Genomic DNA, 21,253 nt, shown 5'->3' on the forward strand with positions numbered 1-21,253 from the left:
AGATAATTTATGCACGATGAATTGATGAATGGAAGTCATGGCCATCGATCGTGCATGCGCATGCGCAGTACTGTTCTTTAATCAAACCAGAAAATGACCGGAAATTGACGCGATCAACGTAAAATAAAGCTTGCTTTCATGAACAATATTAATATCATGACCATAGAATATTATTTATTCGTAATATTTAACAATAATTTGCATATGATAATCATTAATATAAATTTAGAGCTTGATGTGAAACGTTTGTATTTCGTTTCAATTTTCAATGGCGGACATCTCATGACGATCGACTTGACTTCTTGAGTCGAGCTAGTGCACTTGTCTAAAAAAAATAATCATCACGTCAGGATTGATTCTCGAACACTGTCTACATGTACATGCAAAAACTCTGTTCAAGTTCGTAATATCACCATATAATAATATCTTACATGACAAAACAGAGAAAATTGCGTTTGATTTTTCCCCCATCAATTTGAAGCTAGTTTGTGCCCAACTTTGGGCTCTGATTTCATGAATGGGAAAATATGTCGTACGTCATCGAACACGCATGCGCATTGTGCTTATTTTCTCGGAGCTTGGAGGAGACGTCCAGAGATGGAATAACAGAAATAATCCCAGTATTAATTCTTCCATATGAACATAACATACTTTGCTGACATCGTCAATATTCTTAGTATGACCATAAAATCTTGTTAAATCGTAATAATTTAGATTAATTTAGGGCTCGATTCGAAACATTCGTATTTATTTTGATCGCATGCTCAATTGCGTCTAAAAACTGGATTGTCATTATCAGGATTAATTCTCGAACATCGTCATAACTCATATTCCACAATCTTTCCTCACAATCGTTATATCAGCATTGAATAACAATTCAAATGACCATCCGGAGAAAATAACGTATTTATTCCCATAAATTTATTTGGAGCTCATTTTGGATCCAACTACACAATCTCAGGCAAGTTACAGCGCTCTCCGTTGATTGCACTTGTTTGCTGACGCTGACGTCAAGCACGCCTGTCGTTTCGGGAGAGTGAGTGTACGGAGCTGCGGACGGGGCTGGTGAATGGACTGCGAATGCTAGTTGACCGAAAATCATTCGGATCGACTCTGCGTGATTCATGTCTTTATTATTGTTTCATTTTAAACTTATATGTTGTCATCTGCAAATATCATTGTTGAAGACATTTTGGGAAGAATTCTGCTTTGGTCCCCGGCCTTTTTTTGTGTGTTTTGTGATCATGGAAAATACAAACGAACTTTGCTCTGTCATCTGCTTGTGCAACGCTCACCTGGCCAACGCCAGCGCATACCGTCAGTGCGTAGTGCATATGCAAAGCGCATCGCATCGACGCAAAAACAAGACTACATTTTCCCCGCCTTCAATATTCGATGCATCGATGTTCGATCGAATTAGAGCTGTCGAACACCGGTTTTCAAAATAATCGATATGACTCAGGCTTACTAAATAGTACACATAAATGTATAGGATGAAATTAAGATGGTGTTTCCGGTCACTTTATATTTCAATTTTTGAAGCACTAAATAATCATTTTCGAATGCAATTTTTTTCTGGGCTTCATTTTTGGAACAAATCACAGACACAGGTGACATGTGTGACCCTCTAGCTCAGATTTTTTAAAAGTCAAACCAATGTTAACCAATCACTTTAAACAGCAATTACATAAGAAGCGATATTTGAATTTGAAAAAAGTATAGAGTACAGATGATTGAAAGGTGTTATACCACTCATTCTCAACAATCCGTCTACTCTATCATCAACAACCAAGATTGATTATGAAAGAACTCCCTAATTACAAAAGAGCAATGTCTTGCTTACTCTTTTCGTTTCATGAATGAACAAGGCATGTCAGAGCAATTAACACTTTAGATATCTATAAAAAAAATACATATATCCTCTAATCAAGGGTTAATTCCCTGGTGGCTATTTCATACCATCTATCCCTGTCTTTTTATTGTTCATGATTGATCAGGGAGGGGTGGCAGATAGCGGGGACAGGTTTCTGTGATTTCAGCTAATTTCTACTGACTGTCATTTCTAATCTTGAATGAGCTGTGTGTGATGTTGACCTGATCTACAACAAACAGGACTGCAACCCTGTCACATCCTCACATCACTCTCATACTCTCTTCGTTAAACTTTTTAGAGGGAGGAAGAAAAGAAAAAAAGATGGCGCTCTGAGACATCTGCAAAAGTCATTAGTGCATTTTGAACAAGCGCTGCTTCACACGCAATCCATTTCTTCCTACCAAGTTTTCTACATAGGAATGCATAGTACACACACCCGCATATGTGCGCACACATACACAATTTTTATGCCAGAATCGGAAGGCGAAGAAAAGATTTGAGGGAAGGAAAAAGTACACAGAAGAGAACGACCCACTCTAGTAAAATTTGCGTAACATTGTGGCGTGGGATTTGTAAACAACATTTTTGCCCTCTCATCCTGAATGCTTGATATTTAGGTTGGAATTTCTAGACTGAATCTCTCTGGCATAACCCATGCAATGTAAATTATTTGTGAAATTGATTTAGCTTGATGAGACAAGAGACAATGAGCTCAGTATGTAGATGGATAAAAGGTTCTTTCCTCACGTTGTCCAGTCTACTATGGTGGAAAGCAAGGCACAAACGAGAATGAAAAGCAGAGGCATTAATGATAGATGATGGGGGAAATGCATTTGCAGTCTGTTTGTTACAAGCCAATTTAGTTGCATTTGGGGATGAACTCCCCAGGAACAAAGTATTCAATGGTCCTAGGACATGTGTGAAAGTGATAGGAGGAAGATGAGGTAGGGAGATACTGAGACCGATCCAATATCACTGCTTTCCAACAATTATTGAACACGGCAGCCACAAGAGATCTTTCCCATATGTCTCGTGAGAAACTAGAAGAAGGCAGGGAGATCTGGATCAGATTTCAATTCAAAGCCTCATATATTTTCATACAGAGTGAAATTCATGACACTGTATATTAGAAATTAAGTAGATATGTGTGTGTAAATGTCAATTCCAATAATACATGGCAAATGATTTTCAATGTTCAGTGAGGCCTGGTACATAAGTATACAATATGTCATGGCATACCTATCATGTTCTATTGCTGAGTGCAACAAAACAAAAGACAACAATATTATTTTCAATATCATGAAAGGAATTAAAACAAGTCATAAGATTAGGCTTTATGTAAATTCCTCCAAAGCACACATTTCTTACAAAGAAAAGTATGGCTATTTTAAGCAGGCCTGTACAGAGCATGTAATCTAGAGAACCTGTTTTATTTTAGTTAGCCCATTAGCCAGGTTGATTTATTGACAACTCCAAATACCATGACCCTAATATACAACATGCAACTTTGAGTTTTATATGACAATTTTGTATCTTTTGTTCCGAAATAAAGATAGGGGCCTAAATGACCCTGTTCTCAGTATACCTTCTACAACTATTTCAGTGGAAACCGGTTCAGGAAACCAGTTTGGAAGATAGCTTGGTAAGCAATCCTACCTGATCACCTGAAATGGGTTTTCAAAACCACTTCATGTAAAGCGATCTTATTGCTATGAGAATGCTCTAAATGAGGTGACATGTTTCTCACAAACTTTAAAACGGCAGCATTGACATTCGCACAAAGTTTGAAACCGCAGCATTAACATTCTACACAAGTGTGAAGATTGCTTTCAGAACAATGACTGAGTTGTTATCTATGCTTAAACCTGTTAAACGATTAATAGGTGGTTTTCCAAACTGGTTTCACGACTGTAATGAGAACATGGTCTATGTTTTCATTTTGTAGATTCATCAGGATGTCAGACTCTTTATGATTTTTCAATCATAGAATCTATGTTGTACAAGAATATTTGCTTGTTTGGTTTTATTTTTGGCAAATTCCACAACAACTTTGATGTGTGTTTGACTTACTACTTTTTATTTAATTTTCTGCCGATATTATTTACAATAATGTAAATGTCATTCGTTAAGAGTGAAATGAGTTAATATTCAATGAAAATATACACAAAGTTGAGTTCATGGCAACAAGTCTCCCCCAAAAGGAGCACTACAATAGCTTGCGCTTGATCTGAAAATTGGGGGGGTGATAGGGGCAAGGGGCTTGAAGCCTTGAACTAACACATGGTTGACGAGAATGATGCAAACAAAATTATTCATAATTATGTCTGTACAAACACAAAGACTTTACCAGAAAAACAAAAACTAAGCAGAAATGGGTATGGCAATCAAAAGTATATATGTCAATTTTCATCCGATTGAATTCAACAATAAAAAGTCCAATATTAGTCTAGATATCACAGAATGAGGCCTATGATATAAAAAAAAATGTAAAGGGAAATAAATCTGATGTTGTTCAGTACATTATTTTATACATAGGCCTACACGATTCATAGCAGGTTTTGCGACCATTCAATTACAATATATTTTGCATACATCACATCAGTTGCAAAAAATCATGAGACCAATTTAAGAGCACCAAACTAAAAAAAAAAAATTAATAGCAATGATTTAGCCCTAGCCTGAACCACTATTGTTTGTATTCTGATGAATTTATCTGGTAGTTTTGTCCTTTGCCACTTGACAGAGCTACCCCTCTCCATCTTATCACAGGCCTGCACTACAGGCTTAGCTTGACTATCAGTACACCACTGCCTTTGACAGGCCGCATTGAGGATCACTAGTTTGTTTGGTTGTGAAATCCAGAGGAAATCCAAGCTTGGACTTATCTGGTTCTTCCTCCCCTAGCCCTCCTATACCTGGTCCTATCATCCCTATTCCTACAATCCTCATACCAACAACAGCCAGGCTGGGACCAAGCATGACCTCTCAAAAAATACAGGAGGGAAAGAGGTGAAAAACAATTAATGTCAGAAACCATGTGATTTGGGTTAGAGAAAGTAAATGAAAAAGTGACTTTTGCTTTTATCAATTTCAATATATACATATCTCAGACATTCAAGCTTTTACAATGTCAGAAAATGGAAATAATCATACTGAAACTGTCTTGAAGAAATCTTAGGATGATCAGGGAGGCATAAAATCTATTTTTGGTTTTGATAAATTCCCCAAAGTACATGATTAATACTTCAATTCATTACTAGATTACATGAATATGTGTGTTGGAGTGTGTCCTAAAAGATTATGATGTGAAGGATATATAAGAAAAATTACAAATTTTTAAATAAAGATGTATTTTTATTGGGTGCCTGGCCAAATAAAATATTTGCAGAACTTTGCCTTGTTTATCCTGAAAGCCCTTCTCATGCATGGAATGGGCTAAAAATAACAAGGTATGTATATCATCTTTGTATGCAGCTTTCCAACATATAATTTCCAAGTTTGTAAAGTAAGAGCTCAAAGGGCTTTTTAAAAATAAAAACATCACCAAGAAGCGCTAAGTGCCAAATTTTAAATCAAACAGCTAAAAAAAAATGCAAATGCCACTAGACTTTTGTCATTGGGCCTACTGGAATGTTAGATCAGTTTGATCATAAACCTACTATAATTAACATTACCTACTAAGGTTTTACAAATCCTTTACCAAAGCTTTTGATGGGCTTTAACAAGTTTTTAAGAGTTCAGGCAGAGATACCACTCAATCTAAAATCTATTTGTTAGGACTGAAAAAATTCTCTCACAGAAGCATACATGAAATCACATTGAATACACAGTCCAGTCATTTTAAATTTTCAGAGAAAATTACATAATAGAATTTATATCCCACACCATATAACTTATCATCATAAAAGAGCTGCTCACGTGATGTCACAAAATAAAAAACTTTAAAAATCTGGGGCGTTATTCTGGGTCACTTTATCTTTAAAATATTTTATTTCTTTAAATGAAATTGGTATTCTCAGATGACATTTTATCTCTCAGATAAAATCAACAATTCTATCTTGCGTATCTATGATGATACACAACAAAGCAGTGGCTGCGAAGACATACCCATCGCATATCTTGCCATTGCAACATGGGTGATGTGCTTGCGCACAAGTTACTTAAAGAAAAAAAAACTTAAAAGGGGGTAAGGTCTATTTTATCTCCGCGACGTTGATTTCGTCAATATTTCTAGGTGAATTAACTCCGAATGTTGGCATGAAAATTTTTTGAAAAATGGTATATTCATTGAGAACGACACCTTAAAGTTATTCCTGTACAATCAGGAAGCATTTCATAAGACTTTTCTTGACTAATATTGTCATTGAAATGATGCTTGAAAAGATGCGATATAGACTTCTAAAAAAAAGATGAGAGTATTGCCATTGTTAAAAAGAAATCTCTTTAAAGACGTGCAAGCGTAAAGTACAAGCGTATTGAAGTCAATAAATTGACGCAATCTCACTCCTTTGCCACACCTCCTAGCGGAATGAATTTCCATTGGTTGAGTGACATGAGCTATAAAAGTGCGTTTCTAATTGGATATTGATTAAAAAATAGGTGTGTCTTACAGAGATAAAATGAAGATAAAATTGTTCTCAGAATACCAATTCGGAGAAATTTCAAGGAAATTTAATCTCACTGATTTTAACAGAGATAAAATATTTTATTTTATCTGAGATAAAATGGATCTCAGAATACCACCCCAGGGCTTACTCTTACCTTTTATAATTTTTTCTTTTGTTGTTGTTTTTACAAACCTTAATGAATTTGTTTCTCTAAATTTTCTACTTTTAGTTATTTCTTTTAAATTTCTATTTAATCCAATCTGACATAAGGGTAAAATTCCACTTGTGAATGAATGAATGAATGAAAGGTATTTTCCCCCACATTTACAAAACTAGTCCTAATAGCTATACCGGTACAATAAAATCTTCTGCAACTTTATGAAAATTATGAAAGTATTCCAGAAATAAATCTCACTTCTAAAGATCTGAAATAAATATTTCATCCTGCTATATAATAACAAATAAACAGAATAATAAACATATCAAAATATACAAAAATTTACAAAGAGTGTGAATGGTTAATTTAGTTGTAATTGGTTTTCGGTTTCAAGTTAAATGATATTGATCTGAAGACTATTATAAAATGCTGAATTGTAATAGACAAGGTAAAAACAAAAGAAAATAGAGAAATTTGATGACAATCTCGAAAAGATAACATTTCAAGATAATGTGCCTTAAAAATCTGACGGAAGAGTAAAAGAAAGAAAAAGTTGTAAAACAGAAGTGTTTGCATGCTTGGTAATTTTATCAGTGCCTTTATCAGCGCCAAGAAGGAGCCTGCCATACTTTCCTGTGTGCCCAACAAACCCTAATAGAGTTATCTTTCAATGTTGTTAGGAAACTAAGCAACACGAGGTAATAACAAGGAGGAAGGAACAGTGACGGTGGTAAGTCCTCATCTATTGGGAATACTAATTATTAAATTCTGAATATTTCCCTCATGCAATAAGATCACCATCACTACAAATTGTTCTCAGTGGTTGTGCTACGTGAACCAACTTCTGACTACAGAACTTGTGACCATATCAGAATTGCAAATCATTCTTTGTTTTCTCTTCTCATATGATTAAAAAAAAAATCACAATTATATGGACAACACTTTAAAAAAAAGGAAATCTAAGAAAAATAAAGTTACAAAAATATCTGAAAACAACCTTTCAGAAAAGTCAAGCCCAACAACATCTGATTTGAATAAAAAGGGAAAAATAAAACGAGCTAACCACTGAAAATTTCATTAAAATTACATGTACAATAAGATCTGCTATTTATTATTTTTAAGTTCTTTTTAAGCTTAATATTACAAAACAATTATCAATCATCCTGGTCAGTATACAAATGAAGGAAACAATGATGTCAAACACACATTATTTCTTCCATATTTCATAATATGAAATTATTTTCATTTTCTCCTTATTGTAAAATGATATTTCGATTCCTCACTGAAACATGCAATTGACATTGCTGTGACCTCTTGTGATTTGTAAAAAGCTAAATATTGTATAATTCATACAATGAAATATGAATATTATTTCTTAGTGTTAACTTTTTTTGATATGCACTGTACAAGACATCATACACCCTGACTGACTGAAAAGATGGGATGACTTTGGTAAATATTTCTTAGCTTTCATTTCACAATCATGATTTCCAATTAAGATAATATTGCTCATTCGCTAGGCCAGTTTTCATCTTTTAATTGAAAGTGATTAAATGAGGTGTTCCTGTCAGAATCAATCTAGGTCTAGCAAATAATGAAATCAGAAAATCGATTTCATGAAATTACACAGCAAAACTGCATGAACTTAACATATCAAAGGGTGTCTTAATATCATTATAATTTCAGGATGGGCAAAAATGGGTGTACCCATTCTTGATAAGTGGCTATGAAGATTGAAATAAAATATCTAAATTTTATTCAATAATATAGCTTATTATCATCAGGCCTATATAGTAATAATATTATAATAATATTACTATGAAACCCTGAAAAAAAATTGTCAGAAAATCATCATTTTGTGCTTCTAAAAGTTAAAGCTAAATAAAAGTAGTTGCAGTAAAACACTGATTTCGTGAGAAAGTCTGTAAAACCAAGGTTAAGTATTACTTTATCATCGTGGATCTAGATCTGGTACAGTAACATAAACTTAACTTTGTGAAATCATAAAATCTAAGCTGAAAAACGATCACACTGAAGATCACCAACACAGATAGGCACACGTGGGACAGTGTATATTATAATTGCTGGAATAAAGACCCAACGGAAGTGCCCGAATCCGCACTTATTTTGCTTATTTCTCAGCAATTACACAATTTCTTCCAGAATCCTTTGGCACATATTTTTTACTCATAGAAACAGACACTTGGGTGATGACTGGTCATTGTATTGGATTCTGTAAAAAGTTACTTTGAGATCATCACCACCACTGGCATAAATCTTTAAAGACAAAGTTAATAAAGTGACCATCCCAAATTACTCCATATACATGTACTAACATGTGTGTTAAACTAATCTCATCAGGAGATTATTTATTACATGATGATTTTTCAGTCACCCTCTACATATTGATATTGTGTCTACATGTTTTAGATTTTTGATAGACATAAGTAAATTAAAGTAAACATTTAATTGAGGTTTGGACTGGAGATTGAATTTATTGAACTTGTTTGTTAGTGATGCAATTTCTATTTTGAAAACTTTATAAGCAAAGCCTTTTTTGCATCATAATGCATTATCACAGGTACAGGTGAAAAATGGGAAATGGCAGCTCAGATTTTAAAAGTCCAATAAATTATAACCAATGCCATATAAGGTCAATTGTTCTATATTTTCTTCTTTTCCAGCTAAGCCTACACATCTACCAAAATTCAATAGGCCTAAATACTGTTTGAATAAGAAAACTAAAATCATATAATTAACAAGCAAATGAAGAATTTTTTAGTAAACATTGATTAAAAAATAAATTTTCTTTTGAAATTGAGATTGATTAGTACCAAGATTAATAAAAAACTGCAGTAACAAAGTAGAACAGAACTGAATTCAATCTCCATCATTTTAATTACTGATCAAATACTACTACACAAATCTTTTAAAACTTTATTCAGGTCGTACATATTGTGGGGGGGATGTTCGAGGAGTAGCATAATCATGCCAATAGTTCAGGCCATCATAGGAATTAAGAAAATAGGAAATAACAATATGTAAAGTTATTATTGTATTAACATTTACATACAGAATAATTTTAGAGCTATCCTAACCCACAAACACATAAACATGGGAAATATCCATTTCTTCTGGTCATAATATTCAAGGATAAAATCAAATTGAGTTAATGAACATTTCCTCTGCCAGTCTTCTCCCTAAGGACAGCATACTCAAAAAGTCTCTCAGGCAAAGCCAGAGCTATACACAATTTGACCAACAGTCACATTTGGAAACATTACTTGGGTTTGGCCTCACTCCATGAATTACAAGGACATGACTACCATACTTTACCCCCACCCCTATTCCCATGATATGCAAACCCCACCCAACCCCTCTTCACACTGTCAATTAGCATAACCTTTCTAACCTTCCTATCCATGGAAGATGACCTTCCTCTTTGGAAGAAATCCTGACATAGGAAAAAAAACTGCCTTTGAATTTGTACTTTCACATGCCTGGAATCAGGATTGATCTGTACACACATGATTGAAAGCCTTCACTATTAAAATTTAAATAAGGCACTCACGTAACACTACAACATTGTGGACATAAAGTAAAGTAAGTAAGTAAAAAGACTTGTAGATAATTATGGAAGTAGACTGATACTAATAAAATGGGCATATTAAATATAAAAGGATTTATGTGCTGGAATTAATATTACTCATAATAAAAATTGCAACACAAGATTTGAACTTGGAATAAAACATTGAATGAGTTAACAAAGATATACCAAACTTTTAAGATATTAATATATATTTTTCAGGTAACCAGTAGCATAATACGGTAGGAAAGATCTAGAGATTCTTCTTGTATTTACAAGACAAACATCAATTAAACATGATAGATAATATTTCAAGATGAATGGATATAATAAGTTCTACTAGCATGGAGGGTTCTAGCAAGCTCTGAACCAAGACCAGACAAACAGACATGGTTAGGCGGCGGTTGGCCAGCGGGAGGGTTGAAGGTTGCTTACCCATGGATATCTAGCATGTGCATAGTTGGGTATAAACATGGACGGCTGCTGATGATACGATGCTACAGTCACAGCTACCGGTACAGGGTAGCCAGACTCCGCCTGCATAGCGTGGGCTGCTTGACTATACATCTTGATCTCAATCAAGATGGTTTGTCTTTCTAAACAAAAATTTTATTCCTAAATTGCTCCAAATTTACTCCTACGTATTACTGACAGGATCAGGAAAGAGTTTGGGCACTTGCAGAGAGAATCACAAATTCTGTTTACTGTAAATTTTTTAAAGCTCACTTTTCTTCATAAGAAATAAGAGCTAAAAGAGAGTAATTATCGATCAATTTTATATAATAATTTGTGATGTGACTGCAGTCTCACTGGATTCGAATACGACCTTTATTTTCTGATGGGGTCCAATATAAGAATATTGAAGATTTCTAATTGAGCAAACTTCACAAAACAAATTTTTGTAAATTCCCACAACTTTGAAAGATGATAATTTTCATTTTACTAATTCAAGGGATGCTCCTGATTAATACACTTTTTTATTTATCAGGCTGATCCACAGATAATCTCCATTCCAAGAAGAGCACACCAACTCCAAGTTATTTGTTATGAGATGCTGATCATGCAAGTTGGTAGACACCTCAAACTCCAAGCAAATGTTACATTATCAACCATGTGCAGACTGGTGTTCTCTAAATGTACATCCAAGCTGCACAACTCCATCAAACTTTATAAACTTCTGTTTGCTGTATATCCAACCAAATTCCACTAAAAATGGTAGCACAGGTATTCCAGAAGAAGTACAGAACCTTGTAAAGTTGTGGAAGAAAAAAGAAGTGAAGCGCTGATGTAAACACCCTTCACTATGCCCATGTGCTCTCTGATCCTCTGTCTACAACCTTATCGCATCGCACAGCAGTAAATGCTTCCACCAGTTACACATCACTTCCAGTTTCCCAGCGCTTTCTCTTTCTCCTGCTCTCACGCTCACAGCAAGCCCAAACTAGCGCCTGCTACCAAAAACTTCCACCACTAGATTGGATGGGGCAATCCAGCTCTGCTATTACCACTATATCTGGACAACAGCTTATAAGTTAAATAAATTCAATTGATAGCACCACTACCATTACACAGTATGGTGTAGTGGGAGAAGTGTCCATGTGCATATATTGCTGAGTTGGAAAAAGATACAGCACTGTGTGTTATCAGAGGGAGGGAGAAAGAGGGAGAGAGGGTGGGGATAGCATGATTATGTAATGGCCTGAGAAATGATATAGCTCAGCTGTTCACTACAACACTCTCCTCTCTCCATTTTTTTCTAACCTAGTCTACAAATGCAAACTTTGTTTGAATATCTCTCCATGGAAATTCTGGGTTGGTTATTGGTTGTCACTATATTCTTTTTTTTTCTTTTTTTTTTAAATCATGTTGTTTTCAATTTCAGGATGTGCAGCAAGAATCGATCCCAAAATCACACACGTATTAGATCAATTAACATAATATAGACCTAAACATTTGGAGCCTAACCATTGTTTAATTTCATAATGTTATTTCATAATATAATCAAACAGAAAAAAAATGATGGGCTTTTGTTTGTATGGCACCATTCTTTTGTGCACATTCTTATTCAATGGAAAAACTTCAGTATATTTCATCTGATTTTTATTAGATTTTCACCATTTTGCTTGTTAAATGTTACTCTATTCATTCACATTAATGTATTTCCATTAATTTATGCTAAGGTGCACTTTGATGGATTTTAAGTGCTGTCTATGAAATGGATGTATGTCACATTACATAGTAGCTGCTAATAAGTGTATGATTCATGAAATGTCAAAACTAAATTCTCTCAAAGCAGGTATAGGCCTATACACTTACAGAGTTGGCTCTGATAGTTATTAAAAATCAATGAAAAAAACAAAGTATAAATTTTGTCATTTTCATATATAGGCCACTACTTCATGATATTTATATCTACAAGATAAACAACAAGCCTATCACAGTAATCATGTTACAATTTCTTTTCATTTATAGCCTTATTATTTAATTGGTTTTGCACTATATATTTTTGAAAGTCAGAGAAGTGACAAAAATAGGACTATTTTAAAACAGTTATGATAGGCAAATAACTGCACAATATCAATCACAAATTGTAAATTAATTTAATGTAAATATCAATATCTAAATTGAAATAAAATTGTATAGGCCTAAAATGAGCCCTTTGTTTATGTTCTTTTTAAAATACACGGTATACACTAATACTTTTGTTTCAAATAAAAAAAGTTGATTACTTTATTGAGGTAAATGATGAACATCTATTGATTCCAAATAGAAAAGTTTTCCACCTAAGAAGAGAATACAGTACACAGATTCCAAGAAGAAGGTAAAAAATCAAAGGAGTACAGGGAGTATTTTAGCCTGAGGTCAGGAAGTGGCAACTCTGAACTTCCTTTCTGTACTCCCTTGCGACTCACTCAGCTACAACATAGCCTAGGCATGATCAGTCTTCTTGAAGCACCGTGCAAGGATTTATTTCAGCCCAAATTAACATTTTTTTTAGAAACCCTAAATTCATGGTCATTAATTTTTTTAAATCATGATGTACATAAAATCAAAATTGAAATAGCTAAAGGCCTGGTCACACCACCCGAGCGTTGTTGGAGCGGTCGTAGAGCGGAGAGAAAAAATCATCACCGCTCGCTACGATTCACCATTTTCGATTTCGATTGGTTCTATTTTGTTTTCGATTTTTCCCCAATTTTGTGAGCGAAATTCGACCCTCTCTCACTTCCGCTCCACGACCGCTCCAACAACGCCCGGCGGTGTGACCAGGCCTTAAGTAAGTAAAAGAACAATGATTATTCAGAATAAAGACAAGATGAAGACATCGGACAAGCCTTACTATTTTTCTTAAGTACAACGACAAAGGGTTTAATGAAACAAGGGGCAGTTCTGCTAGGATCATCCAAGTAGCCGACACCTGGAACTGACAGGCAAAGAGTACAATATTAGCTAATAGAAACCAACAATAATTCTTGCTTGTCTAACACAATGGGTCAGATGCACAAAAATGTGTGAACAAATGCTTTTGCTACTAAGCTCAAGCAAACTAGCGATTCCTAATTGCCTGTTAGCAATCACTAAGGACGATTAAGCTAATGCTAAAAAGCATTTGCATAATGCGAACATTTAGCTTGTGTGTTGAATTTAAGCATTTGCTTGGGTTTTTCAAGCTCTGTCAGAGTGGCTTGAGTGTTTGCTTGATCAGGGCGTTTGCATTTAATAATCATGTTTATACACCTGAGCTGAGAGAAAAGATGTAAAGTAACCTATGGAAGGTGAATTGTTCCAAACTACCCAAAACCCCTGATCAAGGGTTTTACTCTACACGAGTAGTAGTTTCTCTATACACGAACAAGGAGAAACTTCTGATCAGGGGTTTTACTCTACACGAGTAGTAGTTTCTCTATACACGAACAAGGAGAAACTACTGATCAGGGGTTTTACTCTACACGAGTAGTAGTTTCTCTATACACGAACAAGGAGAAACTACTGATCAGGTGTTTTACTCTACACGAGTAGTAGTTTCTCTATACACGAACAAGGAGAAACTACTGATCAGGGGTTTTACTCTACATGTGCAGTAGTCTTTCTTTGCAAGAGCAACGATTAACTACTGATCAGTGGTTTTAATCTGCATGTACAGTAGTCTTTCTTTGCGAGAGCAACGATTAACTACTGATCAGGGGTTTTACTCTGCATGTACAGTAGTTTCTCTCAGCACAAGCAATGAGAAACTACTGATCTGGGTCCCGTAACACAAAGGTTAGCAATTGATTGCTAATTTCAAAGGACAATTCTGATTGGTCCATAGTCAGTCTACTTAGCAAAATGCGCATGCAATGATGATCTTGATTGGTCATTTCATTTAGCGATTAATTGCTAACCGTTGTGTTATGGCGCTCAGGAGTTTTTACTATTGCACATGTGGTAGTTCTCTTTCCATGAACGAAGATACCCCTGATCAGGGGTTTTTACTATTGCACGTGAGGTAGTTTCTCTCTGCGCGAACAAAGACACCCCTAATTACGTGTTTTTCTCTGTACGTGCAGTAATTTCTGTCGGAAGAGTGAGAATAGTCAGAGTCCATTTTCAAGTAGGGAGACACAAAATCCATTAAACCAGATTTTGTTATCAAAATGATTTTCTTAAAGGCACACTGTTTTCAGATATTATCTATCAGGTGAGCTATGAGGAGTATAAGATAGTATAAAGTGAGCAGCATGGTATATCTACCCATAATATTTATCTATCTCAGGCAATGCATTATTGATTTTACAACTCTCTGGGGATGACAGATGATATTGAGTAGCGATAAAACTTGAAATTGAAGACACGCCGTGTTAATTTGTCGTGAAGGGGACAAACGACTAGGCAATGTCAAAACCAACGACAAAAACAGTGCAACGCATCTATGTAGTAGCGGCAGGGAGACTCCGCCTGACCGGGCAGAGCAACTATCGTCAACTAATTGAATCATGCAACACACCACGCTTTACGTACCATGATAGGTTTTACATGTGTCATTTTACTGCTACCTTTTTAAAAACTATTTGCATTTATATTTTTCTTCTATTTCTCTTGAATACATTGTATTGCTTATTGATACAAGGGCCAAATGACATGATCTACAGAAAGAAAAAAAAATGCATAATATCTACAAAATGCATTTTTTACTATAATGATATAAAGACTAGTCATATATCTTTAGGTCTACTTGAAAACAGAAATGATAATTTTTTTAATGGAGTGTACAAATTTTGTTTTAATCTATAGAATTTTATATCACAATAGGCTATGAAAACCATTAGACATCTGAATGTAAAAATGTATTCTAACTCTGTTTAAACATACATGCCTATTGCTTCCCTTCATATTCTCTAAAGAACATTCATTTTCAATTTGTGATCCCGAATGATTAATGGCATCACTGCTCTCCCGGCGGGTAACCCTTCATTATTTATTTAATAAACAGCTCTGGTAAAACAATTCAGTAATTTAAATCCAATTACGCAACCATCAACGACAAAAACGGGTAGAGTCAGGCCATCACTCTCCTTCTCTGTCTCACAAAGTACATTTCACTCTCATCACGTCACGCTTCGATGGCCTGAAGATGTTCTACACCTCACACTGACTGAAGCAGCTACATAGATCTGATATTACCATTAACTAGATTTAATTAAATAATGCCAATAGTCTTCAGTGCATCATTTAATCATGACAAGCACATTGATAACTGAGTGAGACATGAGAGGTTTCTTCATACCCCTTATTTAGAAATTATCATTTATATTCAATAGGAATGGTGTTGATAAAACCACATTGCACAAAAAATGGGCATCTGAAAAAGTAAAAAAATGGATTCCAATGGTAAAAAGAGTATTCATGCTAGAAAAAATAAAATACTGAATAGAAAAAAAATCTAACTCCTTTTAATCCCACACAGGCATCACAAAAAATGGTCAAGATGGCATATCGTCGCACGCACCACGAACCGTCCTCTCTGCGCACTTCGATACGAAAGCTTTTTTAAAACCAGCAATACGTGCACCTACAAGAAAAGCAAATTATTTGCCGGTGTCTTCGTTCGATAGTTTAGGTTCCAAAGTTTCATCCCGTATCTATATATTTTCTTGAAGTGAATTATTTACGCCACAGTGGGCATCGTAACAGAGAGGACGGTTCGTGGTGAAATTGCGAGGCGCGATAGCGCACTGTATCTATTCCACGAGGACGGTTCGTGGTGAGTGCAACGATATGTAAAGTGGCTAGAGTATGCCTATAAGCAAATACATCATTAAACAGATAGACCTACATGCCCCCCCCCTCCTTTCCCTTTTTTCTTACATGTATCTATGTCATATTTTTTGTAATCTCACATAAAATTCTGAACTGTTTTTATCGAGGTTTTAGCGGTCAAAGGGCATTAAAACAAAGACACGAAGCCTAGTCATTCCACTAATGAAATTATTGAAGTGAAATTCCCCTCAGGAAGTTGAGCAATCTCTGACTCTCCTCAAGAGCCCATAGATGAATTATGACTTCTGTGCTTTGAGAACAACACTTTGTTTTCTCTCAATATTTTCACTCTATTTTTATTTCAATCATTATCCGTATCTCCCGATTCCTCCCCTTCCAATTCCTTAACTTTATAGCTTTCACTTTGACCAAACCTCTACTTTTTTTTTTCTTCAATTTAAAAGTTGGGAAAGTTTTATATTAAGAAGGTGATTATTACACCCTTATCTTCAGGCTTATACATGTATAATAGTGGAGGGAAATCATGCACATACCTTTATTCCAGAATAGTATTTAAATTGCCATGCCATTTCATCTTTTTTGGAGGTTATGGTATATATGAAATACAAGATGTCATTCATATTAAATGGAAAACTAAACCAGTACATTTTTATGCAGTCTAATTACTCTCAATCAAAGAATAGGCCATTGAGCTTGTATATCATGATCAATATATTTAGCTTCCTGAAAAGATTTAATTATTAAAAGACAAGTCCACCCCAACAAAAAGTAGGTTTGAATAAAAAGAGAAAGATCTAACAAGAATAACACTGAAAATTTAGTCAAAATCGGATCTAAAATCAGAAAGTGATGACATTCTAAAATTTCACCAAAAGAGTTATATGCACATCCTGGTAGGTATGCAAATGAGGGAACTGATGACATCACCCACTCACTATTTCTTTTGTATTTTATTATACAAAATATGCTATATTTTAAGTTTCTCCTCATTAATACCATGGTCACATTTGTTCTACGGCGACCGTACGGCGAGTCAAAAACAGCCGTTTTATCAATTTTGATTCAAACCACCTATATGTAGTTGGACAAAAAATGTTATAACGGCTGTTTTCGACTCGCCGTACGGCCGCCGTAGAACAAATGTGACCATGGCATTAAATTTAAAATAAAGTTTTATTCTTCCATGAATATGTGGAATTATCATTGTTTTATCACTTTATGGTTCGATCACATTGGTCACTATTTTGAAATTTGTAAAAATTGAAATATTGCATAATTCAAACAATAAAAAAAAAAGAAATAAAGAGTTTATGACATTATTGACTCTCTCATTTGCATATCATTGAGTTATGCATTTGACTGTTTTGTGAAAAATAAGCAAAACTTTTAAATGTCATAACTTTCTTACTCTACATCCGATTTTGATGGAATTTTCAGTGTTATGTTTATTTGGGTTTTTTTTCAATAAATCCAAATCAACATTCTTCTGGAGTGGACTTGACCTTTAATACATATCAAAGTAAACTAATTGGAATTGGAATTTCCTATTTCAAGAATAAATTTTTGCTCTTCATGAAATGTAAAAATCACAAGCATTGTTAGTCATAGTAACACAAGTGAGAGAATAAACATATATAGGCCTATTTATTTTTAAAAATTTAGCATGAAATTGAGTTTAAATATTGTCATATCACTTGACTTCTAAAAAGTTATCTGTCACAATCATGAATTTGGGTTACTTTTTAAAAAATATGTCATAAGATGGTGACATATCATCTAATCTACTACACATGTGTGAATTACAGCATGATATCCAGTTGCCCACAAAATCAAAACATTCTTTTTCCTTTGATTTTCAGTCGATTTTGAACCAAATATGCTCAATTAAATACTGATGAATATTTCACTTTCACAATACACAGTGCGTCAAAGAGAAAAAAAAGTTCTGGTTATTTGAAATAAGGCTTGAATTTCCATAATTTCATTAAATAAACTGTTTTCACCGGTTTCCCACAGAAGCTATCGCATGGTTAACAAAAGACTTAATGCATGGCTGATCGTAAACAAAACGGAGTGTCGACTGAGTTTGAACACTAGCCTGTAAAGCCTCTTCATTTTATGAAATTAGTGAAATTCAAGCCTTATTTCAAATAACCAGAACTTTGTTATTTCTTGACCATTTTCTTTAATTGAGGTATCAAATTAAAGAGCGGATATTGAACTTTTTAGAAATATGGTTTTTCTTTTGAAAGCCAGATACAACCCGCTAAATGACTTTTTGGTATCCCCTCTTCAAATTGTTTTTGCTCACTCATGCGTGAAGGAGAAATAATCTAAGTAATTTCAGATAAAAGGAGAGATTCTAAGCTTTACATTGGTAGGTTATTTGTCTATTTTATTTGTGATTAAGTTATGATAAATCATCGATAAATCTTGGTTTCGTTTTTTCTGGGACATTAAGTTTTGCTGCAGCAAAGAAATTGAATGTGGGAGCATCATGGTCTAGTGGTTACAACTCTCATTTTTACCAATAAGTATATTTACTTATTCCTCATTTCATTATTTTGATATGGGGGGAGGTGAAAGAGATTCAGTCATAACGACTTGTAGCTTGGATGTGATTTGAAATCAATGGTTCTGATTTTATTCTGTTAATCTGATATTCATTTCTAAAAGCTTTGGGATGTTATTTAGTATAGCTCTGGCCTTGGTAATCAAATACACAAACAACATCTGGAGATGTGATGAGATCTCACAAGAATCTTGCTTGAATATTTATTTCCCTTTCTTTGGGTGAGTTCATACCACATCAATGCATTTTTTTCACTCAGAGAAAAGACTGCTAAGATTAACACAAAATAGCAACTTTAGAATTGTAAAAAGGATAAGCCTATTCTCTTTTAAAAGAAATCATATTCAAACAAAATTTTATGTTTCATGATTTAAAAAAAATCACTCAGGAGCATGGTGAGAATTGAAAATATGATGTAATGTCTGACAATCATTTGGGAAGAATAAAAAAAAATGATAACAGGGTGAAAGCTTGTGGGAGAACAATTTCCTGTCAGTAAATTCAATCATATCATAAGGGCCAAAACATGTTTTTTTCTTCACCTTTCTTGAGAACATTACTTTTCACTCTCACTGTTTTACAGTCTGGTCGATTCTGCTGCATGAGAGAGGTCTGTATGTTGAGCAAGGAATGTTAAGAAGTTCAGAGTGAGAACCATGTCAACACAGGAAATTTACTGTGATTGCTAATTTAAGTTTGAATCTTGAGTAAGGCTTTGATGGGTTTTAGTTCTATGGCTGAGTGGTGACTGACTTCAAGACCTCATTCACACAAGTTATACCATATATCTATGCAATCCAAATTTCATTGGTGATTAATAATTTGAATACAAATTTCCAACTTCTATCTTCAAAAACAAAATATACTGGAGAATCTTCTATTCTAGGTTTGTACCATACAGACTTTTCTCACAACTTTTTTTAACCCCGGACTTTTCTTAACCCAAAAATAAAAATTTTCCTATTCACACTGACCAAATTTGCTGCCTAATCCCAGCAAAGGAAATATATTATTTTCACATAAAATTCAGTGATCCTGGACTAGTGGTAGCTTTCTAGGTCCCGTAACACAAAACTTAGCAATGATCATAGAACATATTTCTACGATTGATTACACTGACTACAATGTACAATCAATCATAAAAATCAAGCGTATGATCAATTGCTAACCTTTGTGGTACGGGACCCTGGAGTGCTTATCTCTGATTGGACAACAGCTCTGGCTAATACCCCTTTCATATTGCGCTTTTCACCGGCGAACTTCACCCGCGAAGTTTGCCAGCGAAGGGGAAAGTGTCCAGTATGAAAGGTACAAAGGAGAACTTCACCGGTGAAGTTCGCCGGCGAACTTCTCCACCTCTAGAGGTGGAGAACTTCGCCAGTGAAACTTTTCACCGGCGAACTTCACCGGTGAAACAGCCAGTATGAAAGGAAACCGGAGAACTTCTCTTCTTTAATGACGTCAGAGGTCAATTTTTTTTCCCTAAGTCCCCTTTACCGAGATTCCGCACGCGATAAGTTGCGAGCTCAGCTGAATGCTATGGCCAAGTAGATACCCTCGAACATAATTTTTTTTAATAACAATATTTATTCAAAAGCACTTTTCACATGTATAAAATGCGCTAAAATATAAAAACCAAGGTGATATTGTTTGTTTTTAAATCGTAATACTTCAAAAATATGTTGTAATTAATTTTTTGATACCTTTCTGTAAAAGGTAAGAAGTAATTTTACAATTTTCTTTCATTTTGTTCTGCAATTGCCCGGTGACTTTCGCCGAATATCAGTGCGAAAGGGTACATTTATTTCTTCGCCGGTGAAGTGAGGAATGCGAGGTGGAGAACTTCGCCGGAGAAGTTTACCGGTGAAAAATGAAAAGGGCAGTATGAAAGGGGTATAAGTTGGACAGAGGGTATACATGGAGCATCGCGGTGGCGGAGTGAGCCGAAAAATTTTGAGGGAGGTCAAATACGGCATATTGGGTGGGCAAAGTTTATAAAAACATACCCATCACACATATACTGAGTGCCCCCCCCCCCAGTGAAAAACCTGACCCATGGCTTAGCAAAGATGGCTTGAAATAGACCCCTATCATTATTATTCTCATTCATTCAATGGATAAAACCCTATCTATTTTCACTCCCAACTTTTGAAATTACAAGAATATTATTCTCTTAAAGCTACATCTGTAATCTTAA

At 34.7% G+C, this 21,253-nt stretch overlaps 1 protein-coding gene across 11 annotated transcripts in view; it reads right to left on the reverse strand.

The window, feature by feature from the left end:
* Positions 1 to 21,253, reverse strand: part of LOC121410251 (transcription factor 12-like) — a 125,430-nt gene that overhangs the window by 40,292 nt on the left and 63,885 nt on the right. The gene's annotated exons all lie outside the window — the stretch shown is intronic.

This window comes from Lytechinus variegatus, chromosome 3, assembly GCF_018143015.1.
Source record: "Lytechinus variegatus isolate NC3 chromosome 3, Lvar_3.0, whole genome shotgun sequence".
Classification (NCBI taxonomy): Eukaryota; Metazoa; Echinodermata; class Echinoidea; order Temnopleuroida; family Toxopneustidae; genus Lytechinus; species Lytechinus variegatus.